The sequence below is a fragment of the Vicugna pacos genome, chromosome 24, assembly GCF_048564905.1.
Source record: "Vicugna pacos chromosome 24, VicPac4, whole genome shotgun sequence".
In the NCBI taxonomy this organism is placed as follows: Eukaryota; Metazoa; Chordata; class Mammalia; order Artiodactyla; family Camelidae; genus Vicugna; species Vicugna pacos.
Genome location: NC_133010.1, coordinates 5,462,272 through 5,487,557, shown reverse-complemented (window position 1 = coordinate 5,487,557; position 25,286 = coordinate 5,462,272). Strand labels below are relative to the sequence as shown.

The 25,286-nt window shown below is 48.5% G+C and overlaps 1 long non-coding RNA gene across 6 annotated transcripts; it reads left to right on the top strand.

Moving 5' to 3' along the window:
• Positions 1-3,962: 3,962 nt before the first annotated feature.
• LOC140688981 (uncharacterized) lies at positions 3,963-19,942 on the top strand. 6 transcript variants are annotated; one of them, XR_012063816.1, is made up of 6 exons: positions 3,963-4,490; positions 4,989-5,192; positions 5,938-6,075; positions 11,663-11,822; positions 17,502-19,321; positions 19,606-19,942. It is a non-coding gene; the product is annotated as an uncharacterized lncRNA (long non-coding RNA). The 6 variants fall into 6 exon arrangements; XR_012063819.1 differs by lacking the exon at positions 3,963-4,490 and adding an exon at positions 4,621-4,784 and having other exon boundaries at positions 5,012-5,192; XR_012063818.1 differs by lacking the exon at positions 3,963-4,490 and adding an exon at positions 4,677-4,784.
• The last annotated feature ends 5,344 nt before the right edge of the window (positions 19,943-25,286 follow it).

Sequence of the window (25,286 nt, the reverse complement as noted above, 5' to 3'; positions counted from 1 at the left end):
AATACCTAGGAATAAACTTAACTGAGGAAGTGAAAGATCTATACATTGAAAACTATAAAATGCTGATGTAGGAAATTGAAGATGATTTAGAGAAATGGAAACATATCCCATGCTTTTGGATTGAAAGAACTGATATCATTTAATGGACATAATACCCAAAGCTATCTGCAGATTTATGCAATCCTTATCAAAATAAACATGACATTTTGTACAGAACTAGAGCAAATAATACTGAAATTTTTATGAGACCACAAAAGACGCAGAATTGCCAAAGAAATTCTGAGAAAAAAAGAACAAAGCTTAGATATAACCTGTCTGACTTCAGACTATACTGCAGAGCTACAGCAATCAAAACATTATGGTACTGGCACAAAAACAGACATAGATCAATGGAACAGAATAGAGAGCCCAGAAATAATCCTGCACATCTACGTTGAATTAATCTGTGCCAATGAGAAAAGACCATACAATGGAGAAAAGACAATCTCTTCAACAAGTGGTGTTGGGAAAGCTGGACAATAACATGTAAAACAGTAAAATTAGAATATTCTCTCATATCATATTTTAAAAAATCAGAGTAGTTTAAAGATCTAAGTGGAAGGCATGATAGCATAAAACTTCTAGAACAGAACATAGGCAAAACATTCTTTGACATAAACTGTAGCAATGGATTCACAGATCAGTCCTGAAGCAAAAGAAATTAGAGAAAAAATAAACAAATGACACCTAATCAAACTTTCTTTAAAAATTTGCACAAAAAAGGAAATGATCAACAAAAGAAAAACACAGTCTACAGAGTGGGAGAAAATATTTGCACACAAGTCACCCAAAAAGTAGTTAATAGCCAAAATATACAAACAGCTCATACAACTCAATATTAAAAAATCCAATCAAAAAATGGACCAGGGAACTAAATAAATATTTTCTCATAGAAGACACGCAGATGTTTAACAGGCATATGAAAAGATGCTCAACATCACTAATTATTAGAGAAAAGCAAATCAAAACCACAGTGAGTTATCATTTCACACTTGTCAGAATGGCTATTATTAAAAAAATTATAAATAATGCTAGAGAGGATGTGGAGAAAAGGAACCCTTTTACACTGTTGATGGGAATGTAAATTGGTGCAGCCACAATGGAGAACTGTATGGAGGTTCCTTAAAAAACTAAAACTAGAAAGACCATATGATCCAGCAATTCCACTCCTAGGTACACATCTGGAAAAAATGAAAACTCTAATTTGAAAAGATACATGCACCCTAATGTTCACAGCAGCACTATTTACAATAGCCAAGACACAAAAGAAACCCAAGTGCTTATCAGCAAGAGATTGGCTTAAGAATACATACACACACACACACACACACATAATACATACATATATATTCCAGAATGTTACTCAGCCATAACAAAGAATGAAATATTGCCTTTGCAGCAACATGGATGAGCCTAGAGAATATTATTAGTGAAATAAGTCAAAAGTAAATACTATATCACTTTATGATGAATCTAAAAAATAGTACAAACGAATCTATATGCAATACAGAAACAGACTCACAGACATAGAAAACAAGCCTGTGGTTACCAAAGAGGAGAAGGGAGGAGGGACAAATTAAGGAGTATGGGATTAACAGATACAAATTACTACACAAGATTGTATAGCACAGGGAATTATACCCAATATCTTGTAATAGCATATAATGGAATATAGTCTGCAAAAAAAAATCACTATGCTGTACACCTAAAACTCACCCAATATTATAAATTCACTATGCTTCAATTAAGAAAAGAGTTATTAAACAAAATGGAACTAAAACTAAAACTAAAAGATTTGGAAAATTCTGCCTATCCATATTGTAAAAAATAAGAAAGCACTGTTCAAAACAGAACAGTAAGGGTGTGGCCCAGCAACTCTTTGATAAGTTTATTATGAGTGTGAGCTGTGGACCTATCAGCCACTTCAATAGAAACCAGATGCTATTCTTCAAAACAAGGAGAAAATGACCCCCAAAGGGGATTCATGGATTATCAGGGCTTTCTCTTTAGTTTCAAAAAGGGAAAAATCATTACCTTAATTTTAAGAGGCCAGACAGCTTCCTCCCAAAGCCCTGGGAGCCCAACTCCGGCCCAGCAAAGTGTAGGGCAGGCCCACGATCACAGGGGTTTGAGAAGGCGGGACTCCTTCCCTAGCAGTCCTGGAGGGCAGAATGTTGAACCAGAGAAATGTATTCTTGAGGCTTAGTATCTCATAGCTTGCTTTTAGTTTTGACTTACCCATTACTTCTATTTTGGCATGGAAATGTCCACCATTGTATTCTGGAAGCATACAGAATATAAGATAGTATTCTTAATGTCTTCACAGAATACTAGCATTAAGAAGACATTAAGAACACTGTCAATCAGCTTGTCCTAATTGACATTTATAGGTTATAGTACCCAACAACAAAATAATTCACTTTAACCAAGCTAGGCCATATCCTAGGCTATAAAACAAATATCAATTAATTTAAAATAATTTGTCATAAGAGTATCTCCTCAGAACACAATGGAATTAGGTAAAAATCAATTATAGAAAAAAACCCAAACTGAAAGAATTCAACAAATTGTGCTGGGAAAACTGGATAAATACCTGCAGAACAATAAAACTGAACCCCTATCTCACACCACTCACAAAAATTAACTCAAAATGCCTCAAAGACGTAAAACTTAAGACCTGATACCATAAAATTCCTGGGAAAAGATGTAGAGGAGCAGCTCCTTGACATTGGTCTTGGCAATAATTTTGGATGTGAAGCCCAAAGCACAAATAACCAACGGACCGCATCAAACTCAAAAGCTTATACACAGCAGAAGAAACAATTTTTTTTTTAATCTTGGGATTTTTCCCTTTTCTCACAAGACTAAGGCCTCTGCTCAAGGGAACATGTTCCTATTTCTCCCAGATGAATCATCCTTACTCACGTGAAGAGCTCCATCGTTCACCCAGGTCTCCCCTACACTTGTGAGACACATTTCTTTTTCTCTCCTGAGATGCACCTCCTTCTCTAATGAGCAGTGACACATCCACTCTCTAGAGAATATTCACTTATTCTCTCAGAAGGGGGTACTCAAAACTTGCAAGATTTGCTCCATTGCTAGTTAGACTAAGCCCACTGCTCTGAGGAACATAGTCCCATTTCTTGCAAGACAAATCTATTTCCTTGCATGAAGAACTAGATCCTTCACCAGATTCTCCCCTACTTCACTCCCAAGGCTCACTCCTTTTCTCTTCTTGCACTCGCGAGTGGTGACCCATTCACTCTGCAAAAATATCCACTTACTCTCTTTAAAAAGTGTCCCCAACTCTCACAAGAGTCACTGTTTTTCTCATGAGACTAAGCCCACTGCTCTAGGGCGCACAGCCCCATCTCTGGCAAGAGGAACCTATTTCTCACTTGTGTGAAGACCTCCATCACTTACCAGATTCTTCCCTACTTCCCTTGTGAAAGTCATTTTTTTCTTTCCTGAGAGTGACCCCCTTCTCTTGTGAGCAGTGACCCATTCACTCTCCCAAGAGCATCCCATTATTCCCTAACAAGGCGTTCCCTAACTGTCAAGAGATTTCTCATTTTCTCACGAGACTAATCCCACTGCTCTGGGGAGCATATTCCATCTCCTGCAAGACAAAGCCTGCATTAAGATATTTCCCTCAAGGAGAAATCATGGTTCCAACAGACATAAAAAATAACAACAAAAAGAAACAACAAAGACTGTTAACCACGTCGTGATTATATAAACACATATTTATTGGCTTATGTCCTTTTATTAGATACGTCAAGTTCCTGGGGAATTAAACTAATATTGGAGGAACTTTTGGGTCAGTGAAATATTTAGGTGTTTATGCTTTCACATTAACTGCTATTATCAAAGATACCCGTTTATTCAAAAGAAAGGGATTGAAAATAAATCTAAAAAAGGAGGGTAAAAGGCAGTGGCTCCTCCTCCAGCCCCCTCCCCCACACGGCAGGATGACTGCGAGGGACCGCGCCCTCCCCAAAGACGCTGGCTTCTTGGCGCCCCCGGCCGGCCAGAGCATCCTCCGCGGAGGGCACCCCGGTACCGCGGCGCCCTGGTGATGCCGAGCCCGCCGCAGCCTCCCGGAGGGCCGGCCCCGAGCCGGGGCGCCCGCCGCAGCCACGAGTGCCCGCCCCGCAGCGCCGGGCCCGCCGCCTGCCCAGGGCTCGCCCGCCGCCCGCCCCGCGGCCCGGCCCGAGCGCCTCGGCGGAGGCGGGTCCCCGCTCGCTCGCCGTAGCGCGCGGCCGACCTGGGCGAAACCGCGTCCCGGATGTTCCAGCTGCAGCTGGGCGGGGACGCCGACATGGAGGAGCGGGCGTTCCCCAGCCCTTTCCCGGACTACGAGGCCGCCGCCGGGCCGCGAGGAGCCGTCAGGTGCTCGGCCCGCGCTCTCCCCCGACGAACTGGGCCTCCCTTTCCGCAGCGACGGGAAGGTGAGTCGGCGGCTGGCAGCCGGCGGGCGGGCCGGGGCCGCTCGGGGTGGTGGTAGGGGCCGCTCGCCGCGCGACGTCACCCGCTCGCGCCGTGCACGTCACTCGTCCGCGCCGCGCGCAGCTTGCGGCCTGGGTCCCGCGGCGAGGGCTCCGGGGACCGGGCCCCTCTGCGCGCCTCTCGGCGGCGCGGAGCTGCGGCCCTTCCCGGGCGCCGTGGCCCTGGAAGGCTGTGGACCTTCCAGGGGAGGATCGGTGCTTCCCTTGTCGGGAGACACCGCCGTCTCTGTCAGAACAGTGAGCGAGATAACACCTTTAAACTTGTTTTAACTCTTCTCTGTGCTGGTTTTTTTTTTCATTTTTAAGAAATACGTAATTTGTTTGATGTTGCCCTTTCAGAAACACGGTTTATGTAAGCTTTTCATGTAATCATAAAATAATGTCTTGAAGGGAAAAAGAAAAGGCAATAATGCTTTTTGGGGGGCGGGGGACTCCTTCCAGGCATTGCCCTTTTGTGCCTGCAGCTGCGCCGGGTCACACGTGACCAGACCTGTCTGCCCCCATCCTGGATTAAGTGAATAGAGCACTTAGGAATCTGAACGGCCGGAGGGTCACCTTCCTCTATGGAGATGCCGGCCCCTTGCCGTCGGAGCCGTGGTACATCATGAACTCAGCAGTGATTGAGAATCCTAGGAATGCATCACAGTGAGTTGTTAAAGCTGGCAGTATTTTCTCCAAGTTCTCGGTCTTGCTGTAGAAAGAGATTCAAAATCAAAATTAGTTTTTAATTCATCTACTCTTTCAAGCAGGTCTTTGCAAGAAGCCAGGAGTTAGTGTTCTAATCCTGATCACATGCTCCATTTCTGTCCAGGCATGTGTTTGCCTTAATTTGAGGGGGGGACTAAGCATAGTTTCTCCTAAGTAATTTTGGTTGCCTTCAGTGCATGAAAATTAGCTTGTACACCTTAGATGCACTGTAATTGTCTAAGAAACAATTAGAGATTCAGTTAATGTTTGTTAAAGGTAAGATGACTCAAGCTAATTTCCAACCATTGGCTACATTTTAGTAACATTTTCATTAAGGTTTTAAATCACTTCCTTGTATTTCTGGATTTCAGAATTGAGTATCTTAATATGGTTTAGAGCATCTTACATGATTCATATGTGTATCTCTTACACATTTTAGATACAAATGTAGAACTTTTGAACAGAAAGGTGTTTTATTATTAATTTTGAGATCTGAGAGAGAAATTTGTTTGGTTTTGTAGTAGGGAAGTTTTTCTTTTCCATGGGTGTTTTTTTATTTTTTGAATTTTTAAAAATCAGATTTAAATTAAAAGTAAATAATAGATAATTTCTAAAGTGATAGGGTTGCTTGCAGCTTCAGGAAGAGTTATTTTAGACATTCTCTGGGAAAACAGAATTTTTCTTGTTGGGTCGACTTTTGCAGCGCCAGAGAACCATCGTCTGCCAAGATTCAGACCTTCCCGACGAGCTGCTCCATGGACGGGCAGGTTATCTGTACCCTTTACTCTACGGGAACTCAGAGATGGGTCCAGGCGCTGGGCGTGAGTCAGCTATCAGAGAGGTACGGCGTCCTGTCCCAGCCACCTGGCTGCCTGCGTAGAGTTACAGGAGTGGCTGGACTCCACTTCTAGGTGGGAGTAATTTCCTAAGGCATCTCATAAGGGTAATAAACAGCCCCTTTTTCTTTTTTCCTATGAGGCTTTTTTTTTTAATTAAGTCTGTATTAATTCAGCTGTTTTTACTAGAACCAAACAATAGCAGCTTCAGAAGGATAGAATGTTTATTTCTCTCTCGCGAGGTCTCTGAACAGCTGGGCAGTCCAGGAGAATATGGCTCTTCTGTCTTCATCCACCTTATTTTAGGGCCGTGCCCTTCTCTGCATGACCAAAGCAAGCTGTGCACCTGCAGCCCCCAGGGTGATGAGGAAGTGGAGGATGAGCACCTTCCTTTTTAAGGCCAGCTGGAAGTTACCCACCTGCCTTCTGCTCACATCCCACTTCCACACCTCAGTCAGATGACTGTGTCCAGCTGTCTGTATCTCAGAGGCCAGATGTCTAGCTGAAACTTGGAGCGTTGTTACCAAAAGTGTATGGGGGAGAGGATATGAGGAAACAATGAGTGTCTGCTACATAATCTTTACAGATGTGATTGTCTTCTTTTGATCTGCTCTGAAATTCCCAGAATCAAACTGTGTTAGAAATATGTCCTGATGGTCAGTTGTTGACTACATCAGAAGGTATTTTCATGTAAGTTATGTTCCAGAAACTCATTTGTGAGTTGGATTATTTTGAACTATGCTTTCTTCTTAAGATTCTGATACCTTCCCAATTTTAAGCATCATTTGTAAACACACTACCATGTATCCCTTTGTTTTTAAGCTGTGTCTGCTGTTTTACTATTTTGAATAAGCTACAGTGAACATTCTGGTACAGGTCTTTTTGTGGACATGTTTTGATTTCTTTGGAGCTAATTCCTAGGAGTGGAATTGCCAAATCAGAAAGTAGCTTGTTTAGTTTTTTAAGACACTGCCAGGCCTTTTCTCCAAGGGCTGTGCCGTTTTTCATTCCGTTAATGGTACAGGGGAGGTCCAGCTGCTCCACGTCTCTGCCAACACTTGGTGTTGGAAGTCTCTGTGGTTTTCCTCTGGTGGGCATTTCATCTTGGTTTTAATTTGTGTCTTCCTGATGATTAAGGATGTTGAGCAGTTTTGCTTGTGCTAATGGGTTGAATGTACAGTTGAGCCTTGAAAAACATGGATTTGAACTGTGTGGGGCCACTTTTATGTGGATTTTTTTCAATCAGTACAGTTACAGTACCACACAGCCCAGGGTGGGTTGAATCTGAGGACACAGAAAGGCATACAGAGAGGGCCGACTGTACGTTATGCAAGTACTTCCAGCTGGGTAGGGGGTCAGCGCCCCAACCACCACGTTCTTTGTGGGTCAGCTGTAAATCTTTGTTGAGTGTCTGTTCATATCTTTTACCCACATTGTTTTATGTGTTTATTTTTGTCCCCTTATTACTGAGTTGTAAAAATTCTTCATATGTTTTGGTTACAAGTCCTTTTGGTAGATGTATGTTTTGGAAATAATTTCTCCCAGTCTGTAGTTGGCCTAATCATAGTCTTTGTGAATATGAATAGAGTTTTTAATTCTGATAAAGCCTATCTTATCAGTGCTTTTTTTTTAAATGTCAGTTACTTTCTGTATTTTGTCTAAGAAATTTTACTTACCCCCAGGTTATACACTGACAGTATTCTCCAGCATGCTTCATGGATTTAGATTTATATTTAGAACTGTGATCTGTCTCAAGTTAAGTTTTATATGTTATAGGGGGAGGTAATTAGGTTTATTTATTTACTTATTTATTTTAACGAATTGACCCCAGGACCTCATACATGCTAAGCACGCGCTCTACCACCGAGCTGTACCGTTTCCCAGGTTTTGTCTGTTACGTAAAGGAGTGAGGTTTTTCTTTTAATAACCACAGGGGTATCTGAATGTTCCCACATCACTTGTTGAAAAGATGGTTTTTTCCCCCGTTTGATTGATTTCGTGCCTAAAAAGGCACGAGGTCAAAATCAAGTGAGCTGGTAAGCGTGGATTTCCTGCTGGGCTCTCTGTTCTGTGACTCTGGCCTGTTCACCTGTCACTGCGATGCCACACTGATGGGATTCCTCTAGCTTTATTGTAAGTTTTGAAGTCAAGTAATTTAAGACTTCAACTTTATTGGGGTTTTTTTCAGAATTGTTTTAAATATTCTATTTTGGAATCCTTTGCATTCCTATATAAATTTTAGAAATTAGTTTGTCAGTGTCTGTAAAAGAGATCTATTGGGATTATGACTGAAATTGCATTCAATCTGTAGATCAATTTTGGTAGAATTGATGTCAATATTGAGTGTTCTCATCCACAAATATGGTATATCTCTCCATTTATTTACATTTTCTTTCACTTATGTCAGTAGTAGTTTATAGATTTTGATGTTTTTATATTTAACATGTGTCTCTTCATAATTGGGACTTGTCTAGCAGGGCAGTCTAACAATCTCGGCCTTTCATTTGGAATGTGTAGTTCATATCTAGTTAACTATATGGTTGGATTTAGCTCAGCCATTTTCCATGTGGTTTCTATTGGCTACATCTTGGGACTTTTTTTTGTCTTTGGTTTTTTCCTTCTTGCCTTTTTAAAGGAGGTAGGAGAGATTAATTGGATATTTTCTAGAATTGTGTTTTAATTTCTCTGTTGACTCTTTAACTGTATCTATTTGTACATATTTTTAGTAGTTGCTAAATATGCATCATTAACGTTGCAACACACAGCTTGCAATCTGCATTCTTAACTTTCCCAGTCCGCTCAGAGCTAACATTGTAACTTCTCGTGAACTGTAAGAAAGGACCAGGTGCCTGTTGTCTGACTGCAGTTCTGTACATTTTACTGCATCAGACGTGTCAGCAAATGCTGTAAACCCCCAATACCATGTTATAAGTTTTGCTTTTTAAATAGTCCTATGTATTTTAAAGAAATTAAGACAAAAAAAGATGGTCTGTGATATCTGTTTGTACATTTCCCCTTTTCAGTGCTGTTCATTCCTTCCAGAAGGCCCAGCCTCTCTGGTGTCCTCTCCTTCGGCTGAAGAACCTCCTTTAGCGTTTCTGATTGTCTAGGTTTGGTGACAACACATTCGTTTTTCACTTACCTTACGTTTGTCTTTACTTCCCCTTCATTCTTTACAGATACTTTGCTGGGAGTACAATTCTACGGGGACAGTTCTTTTTTCCTTTCAGAACTTCAGAGATACAGCTCCGCTGTCTGTGGCCTCCGCTGCTGAGAAATCTGTCGTCCTTTATGCACAGTGTGCTTTTCCTCTGGAAGCATTCAAGATGTCCTCTTACTTCTTGGTTTTCAACATTTTACCATGTACCTCTGTCTGTGTGTCTGTGTGTATTTATCCTGCTTTGAGGTTCCTTAAGCTTCTTAAACTTGTAACTGTACGTCTTTCAGTACATTTGGTAAATGTTAGGCCTTTACTTTCCATCAGATCTCTGAAGCTTTTATTCTTAGGGTTTTTTTCCCTTTCTGTAATTCAGATTGCTCAATTTGTTTATCCAGCTTTATATTCAGTAATGGTTTCTTCTCCTGTGTCCAGTCTGCTATTAAGCCTACCCAGTAGGTTTTTTAATTTCACCTATTGGGATTTTTTCAGTTCCTGGATATCTGCTTCTCTTTGTAGTGACATTTCTTCTCAGATTTCCAACCATTCATTGGTGGTAAGTGTAGTTTCCTTTTCATCCTGAAGGATTTTGGATAACTGCCCCAAATCCTTGTTTCTATTTTCAACACTTGGTCATCTCTGCATCCATCCGTTTTGTAACATGAGCAAACAGGCTCAGAGAAGTTAGTGATGACCCCCCCCCCCAAATTACACAGTATTTGTGGAAGAAGGAATCCAACCAACGTCTCCCTGCTCCAGATCCCTATGCTTGTTTCCCTCTGCATGTACTGTCTCTTCAGACTTTCTGTCGTGGCATTTCCCAGGGAAATTTACCATTTGAGAAAAGTAAGACAGATCAGTAAACAGATTTTCTGGCCAAGTTATAATGGCTACAATGTAGAGAAGATGAATCTGTGATTAAATCTGGGAGTTCTCTTCTATAATCATTAAATGTTGAACTGTCCCACTGTTAAAAGTAGCCCCACGCTTACAGCACGAGTGGGCCGTCCCCCCAGCAGTCTGTCAGGGGAGCGGGGGTGCCGGGAAGGAAATCTGACCCATTTCCCTTTCCGCCCTCACCCGCTCCTGGCCACCCCCAGGAAGGAGCGAGTCAGCTCTTCTGTGGGACTGGCCTTGCTCTTGTGTGGTTTTAGGACAGAGCTTCTAACACAGTCTCCCTTCACCTATTAGCTTTGATCGAGTATTTGTTTAAGATGGGGAGGTTTCTCTTTATAATTCATTTTAAGAGGCTTCAGACACAAATGACAGGAAGGAGTGTTTGTGCTGGGCTGGGAACGTGGGAGAGCAGTAGTTACCGGCAGCTCAGGAGTAGTCAGCACTGTGTGCGCCACGCAGCGCGCTAAGGGCTGCTCGTCTGTTACTTCATCCTAATCCAGCAAGCCGCTGAGGGGAAGAAATGGTAGCGAAAACGGAGACATAAGAGGTGAGGTGACTTGTCCAGGGGCACCGTTAACGGTGACAGAGCTGATTCAGACTCCAGCAGTCGGACCCCAGAGCCCACGTCTCACCTGCTCTCATGAGTCAGGGTTGCTTCTGACCCCGGCGAGACTCTGCCCCAGGGGCGGTGACTGACGCAGGGGCGTGCCTGTTTCCCGGGCCCTGCCCCGGGGGACGCTGGCTGCGGTTCAGGCCCTCTGGTTTCCTGCAGCCCCCGACCTCCTCAGCCACGTGCCCAGGAGGTCACTACTCGGCAGTCACGCGGAGGGTCCCGTTTTCTACCCCAAGGAGCTGTCCCCAGTGACCTTTTTGCCTGTGGTCTGTGGGCCAACACTCACTCGCACTAGAATGGAACGAGTTAAGCAGGTGGAGATTGCCAGTAAGGGATTCGGAGGAGAGGACCAGGGAGAGAAAATGAATGAAGTGTGAAGGGAATCTGGGGAGGTGAAACCGGCGCCCCATCTTGCTGGCGTTCTTTGTCTGTCTGTCCACGTAACCCCTCCCGGAGACAGTGCCGCTGCCCCCGGGCTGGAAGCGCTGTGCAGGTTTATGTCCTCTCATGGGGCACTCTTGATGTGTGGCTGACCTGGGATATAGAATGTTCTAGACGTAGCTGCCAGGATGGTGTGAAACCATCGACAGCCCACTACACAAGCAGGAGTTTCAGAGCTGCAGCCTGCCTCCCAGGAAGCACCGAATGGTCTGTGACAAAACATCTCATAAAAGAGATCTGGTAGCTTCTCTTGATTTTTGAACTCAGTTTGAGAACTGCTTTTGAAAAAGCGCACGCGGGCAGAGGACGAGGGCCGTGGAGATTGCAGGCCGGTGGTGTGGTGCTCAGGTGGGGGCTGGTCTTACCCCCGGGGCCATTTCAGGTTTCCTAACACCGGGCAGCTTTCTAAACAGAAAGGGAAAGTATTTTGCTAGGTCATTATTAAAGACATCTTTTTAACACTGACCTGTTTTTCACTGCCTAGGCATTTGAGGAGAAGTACCTGAAAGACGCCGTGGAGCGCGGCAGGTGTAACCTGGCAGCGAGGTTTGCTGCGGGATCTGCGCCGGACTGCTAGGAATGGCTGCCCTTCCTGTCCCTGTACTGCCTCCCACAGGGCAGAGTATCTCTTCTGCGCCTGCAAGGTAAGGGCATCCATCCACACACCTCCTGGACCCTCCAGAGTGGGCACAGAGCCCCAAACAGCTCCCTCCTCCAGCCGGGTTCTCCTGGCTCTGGGGTTCCTCCCGGCCCAGCCTTGGCCCTGGCCGCTCTGTGCTGGGGGCCCCTCCTTTAACGTGGGTCCAGGGAGAGGAAGTGTGTTCTGCAGTCTCATGACCGGTTAGAATGCCCTCCTGAGCAGTTATTAGTTTTACGACTTCAGGGCGCTCCTTTTCCCCGTCTGTAAAAATACTACCCCTCTCAGTTTGTTCCAGGAAGAATTAATTGAAATAGATCATTTGTAGTGGCCCCTGCTTAGCTCCCTCCAGTGGTTTGCCACGGCCCCGTGAAGAGAACCCACACCCCCAGGGTGGAGAGCCCCTTGTGCCTTGGCCCTCCGCTGCCTCTCCACCACCTCCCCCACTCTCCACAGAGTGGGGTGTGCCTCGGGCCCCCCCCACTGCCTGGCGGCTTCTTGCCATTCCCGCCCCCAAGTACATGCTTTCGTGGAGCCTGCAAGGTCTGCCTTGGCGGAGCCGCCCGGTCCCTCCCTGTGCTGCTGCTCCTCCCTGAGTGCTCACCCCGGACCGTCAGCTGCACGGCCATTTGTCCGGGTCACAGCCCTACCGTGGTACCTGGAGCAGAGCCCGGCACTGTGTAGAGACTTAATAAATATGCATCCAAGGTGTGAAGATGCAGGACTCAGTAAATGTTGGCCAGTGTTTTTGTAACTCTACACACTTTACAAAACAGTTATAGAGACACAGAAAAAAAGACAGAAGAAAATACACCAGAACGTCTGCAGTGACCCTTGGCAGACGGAAGTATTCAGGGTGGCTTCTTATTTATATTCTTTTTATCGTGAAACCTTCCCTCAGATCAGGAGGAATAGAGCCCCCCGTCCTGGTGCCCGGGACACACATGCTGCTCAGTGCCCGCGCTCACAGCCAGGCCCGGCAGGCTGCTCCAGGGGCGCACGGGGAGGGCAGGCGCTGAAGCCGGGCGTTGGGAGGTGACGTCGGGGCCGAGACCTAGGAGACAGCTGGAAATCGAGCGAGGAGGAGTGGGAGCAGTGCCTCCAGCAGAGGGCCCTGGAGGGCGAGCGCCCAGGTCCTGGGGCTGGGGAGGTGAGGCCAGCCCTGGCTAGCGGTGATCCCAGTAGCAGGCGGGTGAGTAAAGATGGAGACGGGCAAAGGGAGGTGAGACGGCTGGCTTTCTAAAGATGACGAGCCAGGCAGGTGTGGTGTGGTGAGGGGGGCCGCCGGGTCGGAGGGGCGCCCTGCAGAGGCAGGGAGGCAGGCCCAGCGCGGTGCGGCCTGCGAGCCCGAGCCCGCACACTCGGCGTGGGGGATGCGAGGGGTGAGCGGGGAGTTGGGGGGACAGAGGCCAAAGGAAGCGCGTCCTTCCCTTTAGTCAGCAGGTCTCAGCCTCGGTCACACCTGAGACTCACGGGGGAGCTTCGAAAGAATGCCTGGGGCCCACCCTAGACTTGGTCTTGAGGGAGCCCAGGCCTGCGGTGCCCGTGACCAGCCATGCGGGTCCTCATCCGGAAGGGGGGCTTCACAAAGGTGTGAGCTTCGTGTTCAGACTCCTCTCTCGGGCTGGCCTTGCTCACAGTGGGACGGATGAGGTAGAGGTTGGGCTTTTCCAAACTGCTACTTAATAACTAATGCAAGAAATGTTGCGTTATAAACCAAGGCATGGGCCGTGATATGAAAGAGGAGAGATTTAGAAACACTTAGGATGTTCAGTCCACAGAACTTAGTAGGTTTTTTTAATGTAGAGAAGAGGGGAATGTATGAGTGTCTCCCTGATGTCTGACCAGGGAGACCAGATAGATGGTGCATCAAACAAGCTGGAAGAGTGAGCAGGTTTAGAGGCGGAAAGCAGTCAGTCTTCGTTCATATGTGCTGAATTTGGTATCCCTTGTGTTTATTACCTATGGTTCTTTGTGCACATGTGACAAAAAGTAAGTTAGCTTAACCAGAAAGAGGGAAACGCATTATAATGTAAAAATCCACTGAAGAGGTTTAAGAGGGAAGGGCCTGGGAGCTCAAGGGAAATGGCTGACAAAGCTGAGGAGCGAGTTTTCAAGATGAACCATGCGGTCGGTCAGCAGCGGGCGGGCCAGGGAGCCGCGGGGAGGGGGCGAGGGCTGCGGGCTCCGGCACTGGGGCCGGGACAGTGGCCAGGGCCAGCCGAGCCAGGAGCACATCCCGGGGGCGGCTTCAGAGCCAGTGTCTTAATCTGGGGCAGGAGGCACTGCCTAGAAAAGACAGGGTGGTCGTTGAGGTGTGAGATGTCTTCCTCAGTCCTCGCGACCACCTTTTGAGGTGAATTCCACCTGACAGATGAGGAGACAGGCCCAGGCAGGTCTCACCAGTGCAGAGGAGGGGGTGCCGCGTTCGCCCAAGCCCACGCTCGCGACCGCGCTGTTGCCGGGGGTCTGGTTTCCTTGATTCTTGGTGATTCACTGTGGTCTCTTGCTTGTTGTACTTCCACCAAGTGCAGTCTCCGCTCTTAAAGAGAAGCCTCTTTCTTCCTAGTCTGCAGAGTGTACGGAGCACGGGTGCCGCATTCCCGCCAGGCCCTATTCCCTCTTTGAAGGTGAGAGTGAAGGAACAGCCCTAGGTCTGAGTATCTGGGTGCGGGAGTCTGTCCCCGTCTGTCTGCACTGGCCCTGCCAGTTGGTCTTCCTGACTCCACAGCTGTTAAATGACTGAGCAAAGCAGTTCATCGCTGAAAATCACATCTGTCTCCCTGGACTGCTTTGTGACCCTGTGAATTTCTCCCAGGTATTTTTAGATCTTTTGTGAAGTATTTATGCAGACACAACACAGACTGCTGCTCAGTAAGGGAGGAAATAGTAAGTTCACTCCTCTGCGTTCCATCTGTGATGCTGTGTGTGTAGCACTGGCCTATTCACAGCAAACTTGGCTAGTTATTTCAGTATGATTATTTAAGTCAGATAAAGAAGTGTGAATAACTGATAGTAATTTAAAAGTTGTAATAAGTAAAAATATTAGTAATTGGAAAAAATAGTAAGAGAATATTGAAGAAAGTTCTGAAAAACGAGCTATGACGGAAAACCAGCAAACACATTGAGTCTGCTGCAGGCGGGGTGCATAGGATGTAATTCAGAAGAACAAAGCGGATTCCCAGAGACTCAGACACCCTCTGTTTAGTGTGTGTGTGTGTGTGTGTGTGTGTGTGTGTGTGTGTGTGTGTCTGTGAGAGAGAGAGAGAGAGACAGAGAGAATTGGATATTTTATAGCATAAGCCACAGAAACCAAAGGGCAAAGGTTAATAAATGTTAGAATAAATTGAAGATAACTTTTTGATTACTTTAGAGCCACATTTCAGAAGGAATAAATGATTGAACACTTCTTAAAAAATCAAAGGGTGCTGAATTTTGTCAGGTGCTTCTCATGCATCAGTTGATAAGATCTCATGGTTTTTCTACTTCAGCTTCCTGGTGTTGTGGGTCACACTGGTTGACTTTCGAATATTAAGCCACCCTTGCGTCTCTGGAATAAACCTTCCTCGGCCACGGTGTGCAGTTCTGATCCTGCAAAACTGCATTTGCTAGCACTTTCTTGGGGATTTTTGCATCTCTATTCATGAGGAATACAGTTTTCCTTTCTCATACTGTCTGTGGTTTTGCCATCAGGGTAATACTCGCTAACACTGTATTGAGAAGTATCTTCTTCTCTGTTTTCTGGAATAGGTTGTGTATTCATTGGTGGAAAAATTGGTGTTAATTCTAATTCTAACTTAAATGTTTGGTAGAATTCTTCAGTGAAACCTTCCTGGCTTAGCAATTTCTTTTTCAGGAGTTTTGAATTTATAAATTCCATTTGTTTAGTAGTTTATAAGGCTGTTCAAGTTACCTTTTTCCTACTCAGTGAGTTTTAGTCGTTCGTATTTTTGAGAAACTGCTCCATCTCACCTGTGGGATCAGATGTGTGCGCATAAAGCTTTGGGGGTGGCCCTGTATTATCTTTTAACGTCTGAATTGTCTGTAGTGATGTGCCCTGTTTCATTGCTGCTATTGTTATTGTAGTCATGTAATAGAAAAATGAGCAGTGGAGCATTTGTCATGATCTTTTGTAGAATAAGATCTTAATACTCAAAAGAAATCATAATGGAAAAATGTTTTTCCGAATAAACCTTTTTAGTCTTTTGTGTCAGTGTATTTGTATGAAGTAGAACTGGGTGAAAACCTGAACCCTAAATGGAGTTCATTCAGGTTTATAAATTCAAGTTTCTGATGGCAACTTTAAAGCCCCAGTGGGTGAACATCTCGGAGGGTCCGCTCCCTAAAGGCTGGGAGCTGTCAGCTCCGCCGCTCCACCGCGCCTCACGCCTGCCCGGCAGCGGACACTAGGCTCTTGTCAGATGGGTGAGCACATGTGCCAAGGCCACTGGGCCGGCAGGGCCGCCAGCACCTGTGACCCTCTCTGGAGGAGTCCCTCCTGCCCAGGTGTCCCTCGGGGAGGCCTGCTGCTCCACCCCGAAAACAAGAACACGGGTCCTTTCAGCGTGGCCGGCTCTGCGTGGCCGGCTCTGCAGCCCCTCCTGGCCATTGTCAGGGTCACTGTCCACTTCCAGCCACTTCTAATAGATCACTGGTTTTCAGGTATCTTTAGCCGCTGGAACGTTTTTCCCAACAACAACTTACAGGGAAAGCTAGAAACAACCCAGATGTGGGAGGACAGCTGCGCTGACACGCACAAAACGAGAGCGAATGGCAGAAACACTGAGGGAAGCAGCCAGACACAGCAGGCTTATCGTGCTGTTGGTTTCACTCATGTGACGCCCACAACAGGCGACACTAATCCGAGGACCAGACTGGAGAGGAACTTCCTAGGGGAGGTGATGGAAATGCTCTGCATCTCGATCAGGGTTTGGTTTACACAGGGGTATGCATTTGTCAAAACTCACGGAAGTACACTGAACACTTGTGTGTTTTGCTCTGTGTAGACTTCACGTCACAAGGAAAACGGCAAGCCAGCCGCAGGGGACAGGGCCTTCAGACTGACGACAGAGGCTGGGCGCCCGCAGCCGCCGGGCCACCCTGCGCGCGCCCCACGCAGCAGCTGCAGCCAGTGCTGGGCCACTGCCGTGTCTGCTGCGGGGATTCTGACACGTCCATTTTAAAGGAACATTTTTAAAGCCTCCTTAGGTATAAAATGCAACTTTGTTTGGAATAAAAACATCAAGGCTCTTGAGAGGTTTATTATATTGAAATACCACAATAGCAGTGCTTTGATGTTTTTGTTAGCAATTCTGTGCAGCCATCTTAAAGCATCAAGATACAAGGCTGAAGTTCAGAAACCAATTTTTTTAAACAGGTAGTGAAGACAACTGGTGTCGTTACCTGCTGGGTGCGGATACAGGGATTTCCTTTTTTTGTTTGTGAAGTTATTTTTAAAGTTCTCACCACTTTTTCCCCACATCCTTACAGCTTTGGTAAAGGCAGTGATTAAAGGTCACTTGGTTTTGGGGGGAGAGGGCATAGCTCAGTGGTAGAGCATATGCTTAGCTTAGGTCAGTCCCCAGTACCTCTGTTAAAAGAAAGAAAATCCACCCCCCAGAAGGTCACTTGGTTTGGACACCAGTCTCACACCCTTTTTCATAAGGGACTGCGTTTTACGTTGCAGGCATGGCTGGCGCCATTCACTGTCTGTCCGACATCCTGATCCCAGAGACATTACGGTTTCCGGCATTTGAACTTGGATCTTCACAGAGGGATGCAAAGGTGCAAAGACTACAGAGAGACCCAGCTGGACCAGAAGCCGCCAGGCTGCTTAACGCCTGACATAGAGCCAACTGTGAATCCTGAAAGACGGAGGAACAGGAGACGCAGACACCTTCACGGGCCCCTGTCAGTGTGAGTGAGTGCCGTCCCGTCAGCGTTCCGTGCCAGCGCTCCCCTCACTGGTGTAACACACGGAGTCTCCGTGCCCAGCTCTCTGTAGTGTCCACGTCTCTTGGTGTTTCCTGTCTGTAGGGGCAGGTGGTTCTAAGTGGAAGTCCTCTGTCCATGAGCCCGAGCTGGCTGTGCATGAGGGAACGTGGCAGTCGCTTCTCTATATATTTACAGTGTGTTTTCTGTATTGACAAACGGAATTGGCAGGTGGTGTCTCTCTTATGTATTAGAAAGGTTCTCTCCAAGGTGATGGCCCACTGGTAAGAGGTTTCAGCATTCCTGTGGGTACCTTTCAGATGAGCAGGAGAGAAAGGCCACTCCAGAAATGAACAGAAGTGGAACGGGTGGGGAGTTCTGCTGGAGTGGAGGGTGGGGAGCCCCCAGGCAGGAGTTTTGTGCTTGCCTTAGTGGTTTTTAAGAAGCCAGAGTGGGTACACTGCAGCTCTGCTGAGGCCCCCATTCTCAGGCTGTGTGTGGAGTTCCGGTCTCTCCTTGCGGTCAGTCCAAGGCAGCTTGTGCCCTGCGGAGTGGGCTCATGACACCAGGGACGTTCAAGGCAAGCCTTTCCACGGCCACACTGCAAACCCAGCAGCAGTGACTGGAGGTTGGCAAGTGTAGACTCAGTGTATGTTACGAAAACAGACTCCACCTCAGTTTTATCAACTTCATAGCTTAGTGTTCAGTTCCGTGGACACAATTCTAGGTGGGTAATCAGCTGTTCCCATGTCCCTCCAATTAAACTTATTTCAAAATTTGGTGAGTTATCAAAGTATAAATTTGGGATGAATATAGTCCTCAGTTTTTGTCTACTATTTGGGTGATGACAATAAAATCGCACGTTGATGAAATGTATTAAGCATAAAGTGCTAGCCTCCATTTATGCATGTGGGCAACAAGGTTCTAACCAAGAAAATTATGATGCTGTCTGACGTTTTTATTTTAAAAGTGGGCATTAGTTTGCACTTTACCCTGTAGATCTGTTTTTAGAACAGTTTTGTTGTCAGGATATGAGTGGTCCAGGGTCTTCCAGACTTCTCACCCCACAAGCTAAGGCACGATCCTAAGCACAAGCGAGGGCTCTCTGGCGGTCTGGTTCTTGTGCACAAGGGCGGTCTCAGGGCTTGGCAGTCCTAGTGCCCACCCTGTTCGTAAAGGAGGAGGACGGACGTCAGTGTAGGGGACAGGCTCCTTCGCACACGTGCCGTTCTCAGCCTTGCTTGTGGGGTGACACCTCAAATGTGACCTCCAGCTTCTAGATGATGGCCCGTGAGTCTCTTCGTTGCAGACACTCGAGTCACGACTGTTCAAGTTAGATTGGTGACTTCCGTGGGCATGACCCCTCTTGGTGGTGCTGTAACCAGCTTCCTGGACCTGCTCCTGTGCTGCTCAGCAGCCCGATTCCCCGGGACCTGGAGGCAGGACACGAGCGAGCTGAGGGCGCTCTCGGCAGAGAGCTCTCCTGCTGCCACCTCGCAGCCACCGCGCAGCTGGCCAGCACGGCCGCCCCCTCGTCCACACCCTGCACAACAGCCCCCGGGGTCTTGGCGACAGGTTTTGCAGCTTCGCCATTTCTCAGGGGAGGCCGGTGGGGCTGCCCAGGGACCACCCCCACCCGGCAAGAGGGAGGCAGGTCGTGGAAGCCCTGGCTCTGCTGTGTCTCCTGACCAGCAGCAGCGAGGGTGACCCCGTCACTTGGGCACCTCACTGTGCATGGAAAGTACTTGTTGGGCTGGCTGCTGACTGACACGCCGAGGGAAAGGCACAGCACTTGCAGGGTGAGGGGAGGTTCTGTTCACAGGTACAGCTGGGTTGACACCTTCCCACTTACCCACTAGACGCTGAGACATGTGCAGCCTCTGACTCCCCAGTGACCCACGTCCTGGCCGCTGACACAGGCAGCCCGCTGACAGCGGTTCCAGCTCTAAGGCCCCGAAGGCAGCCGAACAGGATGCACAGAAGCTGCTTGAATAGTTCTGGCAGGTGTTTGAATTCGGATCTCAGAACATCTCACGATGATTTCTTAGATTAGTTTGTGTCCTCGAAAATGTGTCTGAGTTTTTCAGAGTGTGTGTGCACAATTCCATTTTAAAACGTGAAAGAAGAAAAGTCAATGTCCACAAAAAGCACATGGGTTCTCTGGTTTGGTGCTCAATAAAGATGGTCTTGTGGTGACACTCGTGTGGTCTCTGTTTGTTCTCACCTGTGCCTGACTCTGAGAGTGACAATCAGGAGCTTTGGTCACTTCTGAAGATTGTTTTCTTCACTTAGAAATACGGCCGTTGCTCATGTTACGATGTACTACAGAATCCGTTAGAATGACAGCTTGCTTTTTCCAAGGCCCTTCAAACCCTGGGTAGTCTGAGAAGGGAGGCCTGTTGTGAGCTTGCACGTGTGACAGGCCTTTCTGCTCCCAGCGGCCTTGAACGGTCACAGCACTGCGGGGGGTCACGGCACTGCTGGGCACTGTCATCACCTCTGTATGACACAGGAGAGAGCCAGTGGCCTTGCCCAGGGTCTCAGCTGGAATGAGAGGCAGACGCGGACGGTTCTTGCCAAGGGCCACGCTTCTGACTTGTACTCAGTACCTCCTCTCCTGTGTTCCCAGCACAGAAGAGAGGAAACTGAAACCTGGGAGAGGGCTTGTCCTCTTCCCGCCCCCACCCTCCTGGCTGGGAGGGACCCTCGAACCACCCGGTGCAATTCCACATGCACTGCTTCTGTGTAAGGCGGCCTCAAAGCTCTTGCTTCCTTGGCTAAATTCACAAAAGCAGGACCGAAGTGTGATGCACAGCTCCCCTGAGCACGTGCACAGCCTGTTCATTCTTCCCAGTCTTTTGCTGCAGCTTCAAGGGGCCTTTCTTTTCAGGTCTTAATTTTCCCACATCTTGTCTGGAGGAGAGTGCGCGAAGTGTTAGTTCCAAGATGACTGTCACCCCTGATGCCTGTCAGAGAAAGGCTGCAGGCTTCTTCTAGTTCCCTTGAAGACCACTAGATGGCTGGGGTCTGCTGACGTCCGCCTCATGGATACGTTCACCTCATGGATGCCACTGCCCCATTTCCCGCTTCCACTTGGGAGATGGGAGGCTCGGTTCCTACATTCAGCAGGTGTCTGCTGCACGCCTCCCGCATGCCAGCATCGTGCTAGGTGCTGAGAGGCAAGTGCTAACAGCGCTGGTGCACATCACAGTCCAGCCTGGCGACCGCCAGGGGGAAGTGAGCAGCCTCAACGCTCAGGCTCTGGGGAGCCCTCCCCTGGCCCAGCCTGGGACAGCTCCTCTGCGTTTGGCGTCAGGGGTGGTGTGCGGGGTAGCAGGCTCCCAGTGTGCACTGGCAGGTCACGGCAGGAGTGGACCACAGGGGAGTTTGGTCAGCCCAGCCTTGCAGTGTGACGCCCCTGGCACAAGGCTGCAGCCGTCCCTGTCATCAAGGAGCCTGCGGAGCGGAGGTCACGAGTGGGGACTCGAGCCTGGGTGTCTGTGTTCATCTCAGAGCTCAACCACTGGTATGACTGGGACACGCCATTTCCTGCAAGGGTTTTCTGTGTACTCAGGACAACCTTGTTTGGTTAGTGGGATGATTGAAGTGAACGGTCAGATGAGACGGCGTGTAGCGCATGGAGTGCTGTGAAGGGGAGATGAAGGTGGCGGTGCAGGGCTTTCACTGGAGAGACAGGCTCGCTCCTCCGTGGTGAAGGGAAACCCAGACCCGCCCAGCTCAAAGTCCCAAGCACCTGGTACCGCTGCTCTGCCTGGCAGCTCCGAGCCCTGAGCCAGCAGTGTGCGCTTGTGTGCGCGTGTCTGTGTGTGTGCCCAGCTGCCCCAACGTCCTTCAAGGGGAAGAGCTGCCACAGGGGCAGGGAGGAACCAAGCCACAGTTCCAGGCTTACGCAAAATCTAGAAGTCCAGAGAGGCTGGGCTCTCCGTTCCTCTGGCCTGTTCTTTGCTCAGCGCCCCACCACCACCCGAGACCTTCCCGGCTCTGTACCAGGTGGACCTGTGGCTTTTGTAGGACCACCCATCAGAAGCAGTGCTGGCTGTGTGTTAACAGGGTCCTTATGCCACTATTCAAAGTGTCGTCCATGAGAGGACAAAACAAGCACCAAGCAGCGTCCACCTACAATCCTGTGAACACCCCCAACAGCCCCAAGAACTGACTGAAACCACTTCCTGGCGGAGGCCCTGGGAAAGTCGTAAGAGGCTTTATGCTCGCCCGCTGGAGCTGCAAGGAAGCTGACAGACAAGAGCAGCCCCCCCACCCCTCCCACCCAGCGGCTCTCCAGGAGCAGGAGGCGGCCTGCCCCCTGCAGCTGAGCTGGAGGTGAGGCCTCACGTGTCTGAAGGATGTCTCTGTTTTGCCCTGACACTGAAATCATAGGATGTTCAGAGAATTCTGCACTGGAAGTCACTTTCCTAGTGAAGTTTCAATCATACTGTCTTCCAGCTTCCGACAGCATTGCCTGAGAACCTCACAGCCACAGTGATTCTTGTTTCTCTGTGATCACTTTGCAAGCTGTAGAATTTCTGTCATGATAACGAGCCTGGTCCTGGGTTCTTGGCAGGCCCTTCCAGTCTAGAACCTCCCGTGTTTCAATCCTAGGAATTTTCTTCTGAATTATTCTTTTAATGTTTTTCTCTTCTGCCTTTTGCTTTTTTTTCAAAGAAATTTCAGCTTTATTTCCTAGTCCTTCTACTGTGTGTTCCTTTATTTCCAGTTTTCCTTGTTCTTGGGGTAGCTCTTGTGTATATTCTCTCCCTATTTCTCGCTGCAGTATCTTACCCCTTTGAGGATGTTAATTTAGCCTATCCTGTTCAGGAGCAGAGTGAATGTGTATGTGGAGGGGCAGGGGTTGCAGGGGAGGAGATGGAGGAAGGCCAGGCCTCTGAGGAGTCCTAGGGCCTGGAAGGCCCTTTCTGAGGAGTTTTGCTTTTTCTCTGGGTGGAGTAGACAGTCACATAGTTTTTGAGCAAAAGGAGGACATTATCTGATTAATGCAGGAAAGGGGTCATCCTGAGCGAATGCCAGGTGGGAGAAGGGAAACTAGAGGGCTGGTCCAGGAAGGTGGCTGGTGGGCTTGGTAAGAATGGTTAAGACTCTAGGTGCGTCCTAAAGCCAGAACCAGTAAGATTTCCTGACCATCAGGTACAGAGCAGAATGAGCAGGCAGACTTGTCTCCAGAGTGGCCAGGCCCCGGGAGGGCGTTGCCAGCCTCTGAGATGTGGGGAGGTCAGCCAGGCGGGTCAGGGTCCGCTACGGCACGTGGAGTCTGCGGAGTCTGCGCTGACAGGGGGCTCAAGGGGAATCTGGGAGGAAACTGTCACTTTGGAGTCATTTGCATGTTGGTTATTTAAAGCCACGAGCTGGGCGAGCTCGCCAGGGAAATGAGGGCAGAGGGAACACACCACATGAAGCAGCGGGAGGACTTTGCTCCAGCAAAGGAGGTGAGAAGAGGCAGTGACGGGGTGGGGGTCTGTCCTCCTGGAGCCCAGGGAGGACGGGAGCCGTCAGCTGTTTCAAGTGATCCTGATACGGAAGGGAAAGACGAATGGCCCTTGGATTCAGCGGCCTGGAGGTCGTGGGTGAATCTGTGAGCAGCAGACACCACTAAAGTTTTGTTGCAAAAGAGGAAAGAAAAGGGGCCACAGTTGGTGACAGAACTAGAACTAAGAAAAGCCTCCCCCTCCAGGAAATAACAGCATGTTTGTGAATCAGTGGGTGTGATCCAATAGGGTTTTTTTTTAAGTGATGTAGAATAGAAGAGGGGATGAGCAGGAGGGATGTCTTCAGGCAGGCAGAGGAGGTGGGAGCCAGCACCCGGCAGCAGCGCCGCTAGGAAGCAGCCTGGGGAACAGGTGGGCATAGGGCGAGGGTGGGTCGTGGTGGGGGGGGTGAAGTCCTCCGAATTCTTCAGCCTCCTCAGTGAGGTCAGGAGTGAGACAGCATCTGCTGAGAAGATGGAGGGGGAAGAGGGAGGTTGGAGGAGAGGAAGTGGGGATGATGTCCAGGGAAGCGGGGGAGGGGAGCGACTCAGGTTGGGGATCATGCAGAGGGTTGGTTGAGATGCGACTGCTGGGCTAGTGTCCGATCCCGCTGGTCTGGAGCGGGGCCTGAGAGTTATCCCCTGACTGGTGCCAAGCTGGCCCTGACACTGCCCCAGGCCCCTAGGCTTCAGGAGAACACCCTCTTAGCTCCCTTCTTGGTTTCCCTGGTCACTCAGGATGGCTGGTCTGCTGTGCCAGCCACGTCCAGCGTGCTTTTAGTTGATCTGAATTACTTTTCCTGCTTGTGGGTTGCAGTTTTTATCTTTCACATCAGAGGGTCCGGTCCGCTGGTTCCGTGCTGTGGATGCTGACTGGGACTTCTGGTCCCCGAGCCTGAACTGGCTCGACCTTCAGTCGGGAGGTGCTGGCATCAGTCCCTCCCGAGACGCCCAGTCCCCGCCTGCAGGTGGTGGGAAGGACCCTGTGAGGAAGAAAGCTGGACAGCCACCCTCACTGGATGGCACCGCGACCTTCACCTAGATCCAGCGTCCTCTGGGCCAGAGACCAGAACGCTTTCAAGAAAAGGCGGCTCCGGTTTGGCAGAGGAGGGGAGGCGGCCGTGATGCTGCTGGGCGGGTGGGGAGACATCTGGCGTCTGAGGGGACGTGGAACTGGCCGCTGCCCTGGGGGGCTCCCGCCCTTCTTGCTGTGGGCTCAGGGCTCCCTCTGCTCAGTCACTGGTCCCCAGCTCATCTGCTGTGGGGCTTCCTCAGCGTGCGGCTGTCCTCCCCCTTGATTCCAAGCTCTCTGGGCATCCCCTGGGGGCCAGGCTGCTCACCAGCTTCAGGAGGGGCCCGGGTGCTCAGCCCCCAGCTTCTTCTCTTCCAGCTCCTCAGCTGGGTTTGAAGGGCCAAGTGTGGCCCAGTGTTTCTGATCCCCCAAGGGCCTTCATTCCCCGCATCTTCCCGGGGCTCCTCCTGAGCAGTGCTGAGCACCCCGCAGCATCAGTCATCATGCCCCGAACAGAGCTGAGCCCTCCCAACACCGCTGAGCCATATCCCTGCCACGTGTTGCAACAGGGTCTAGTCAAGGGGGATGTAGTTGTTTTTTGAAGTTTTCTCACATTGAATTCTCTAACATCTTATTTTTGATTTTGTCCCACATAGAAATCCTGTTTATTTTTGTCAAATAGGAAAAGTCATAAATGACAAATGTGAAGTGTCTATAAAACACCATAGTTTCTGAGTTGTTTGACCACCACAAATATTTCCCATCTCTGGAGGAACAAACAGCCTTTTTGTTTTTTAAATATTAACGCACACTTCTTTTTTATTATAATAAAATCAGGCAATGGTCTGATGATAAAAAAGGCTGCTTAAGGAACACTGTTGAGCTAAACTTTACTTACAGGATGTTAAAACCTTAGAACTATGGTTTTCCCCAGAAAAAGATTAATGGAAACATCACTTGCTTTTCGGACTTGATAGCTGCTGCTTCAAAAGGTGGGTTTACACAAACATCAAAAAAAAAAAACAAAA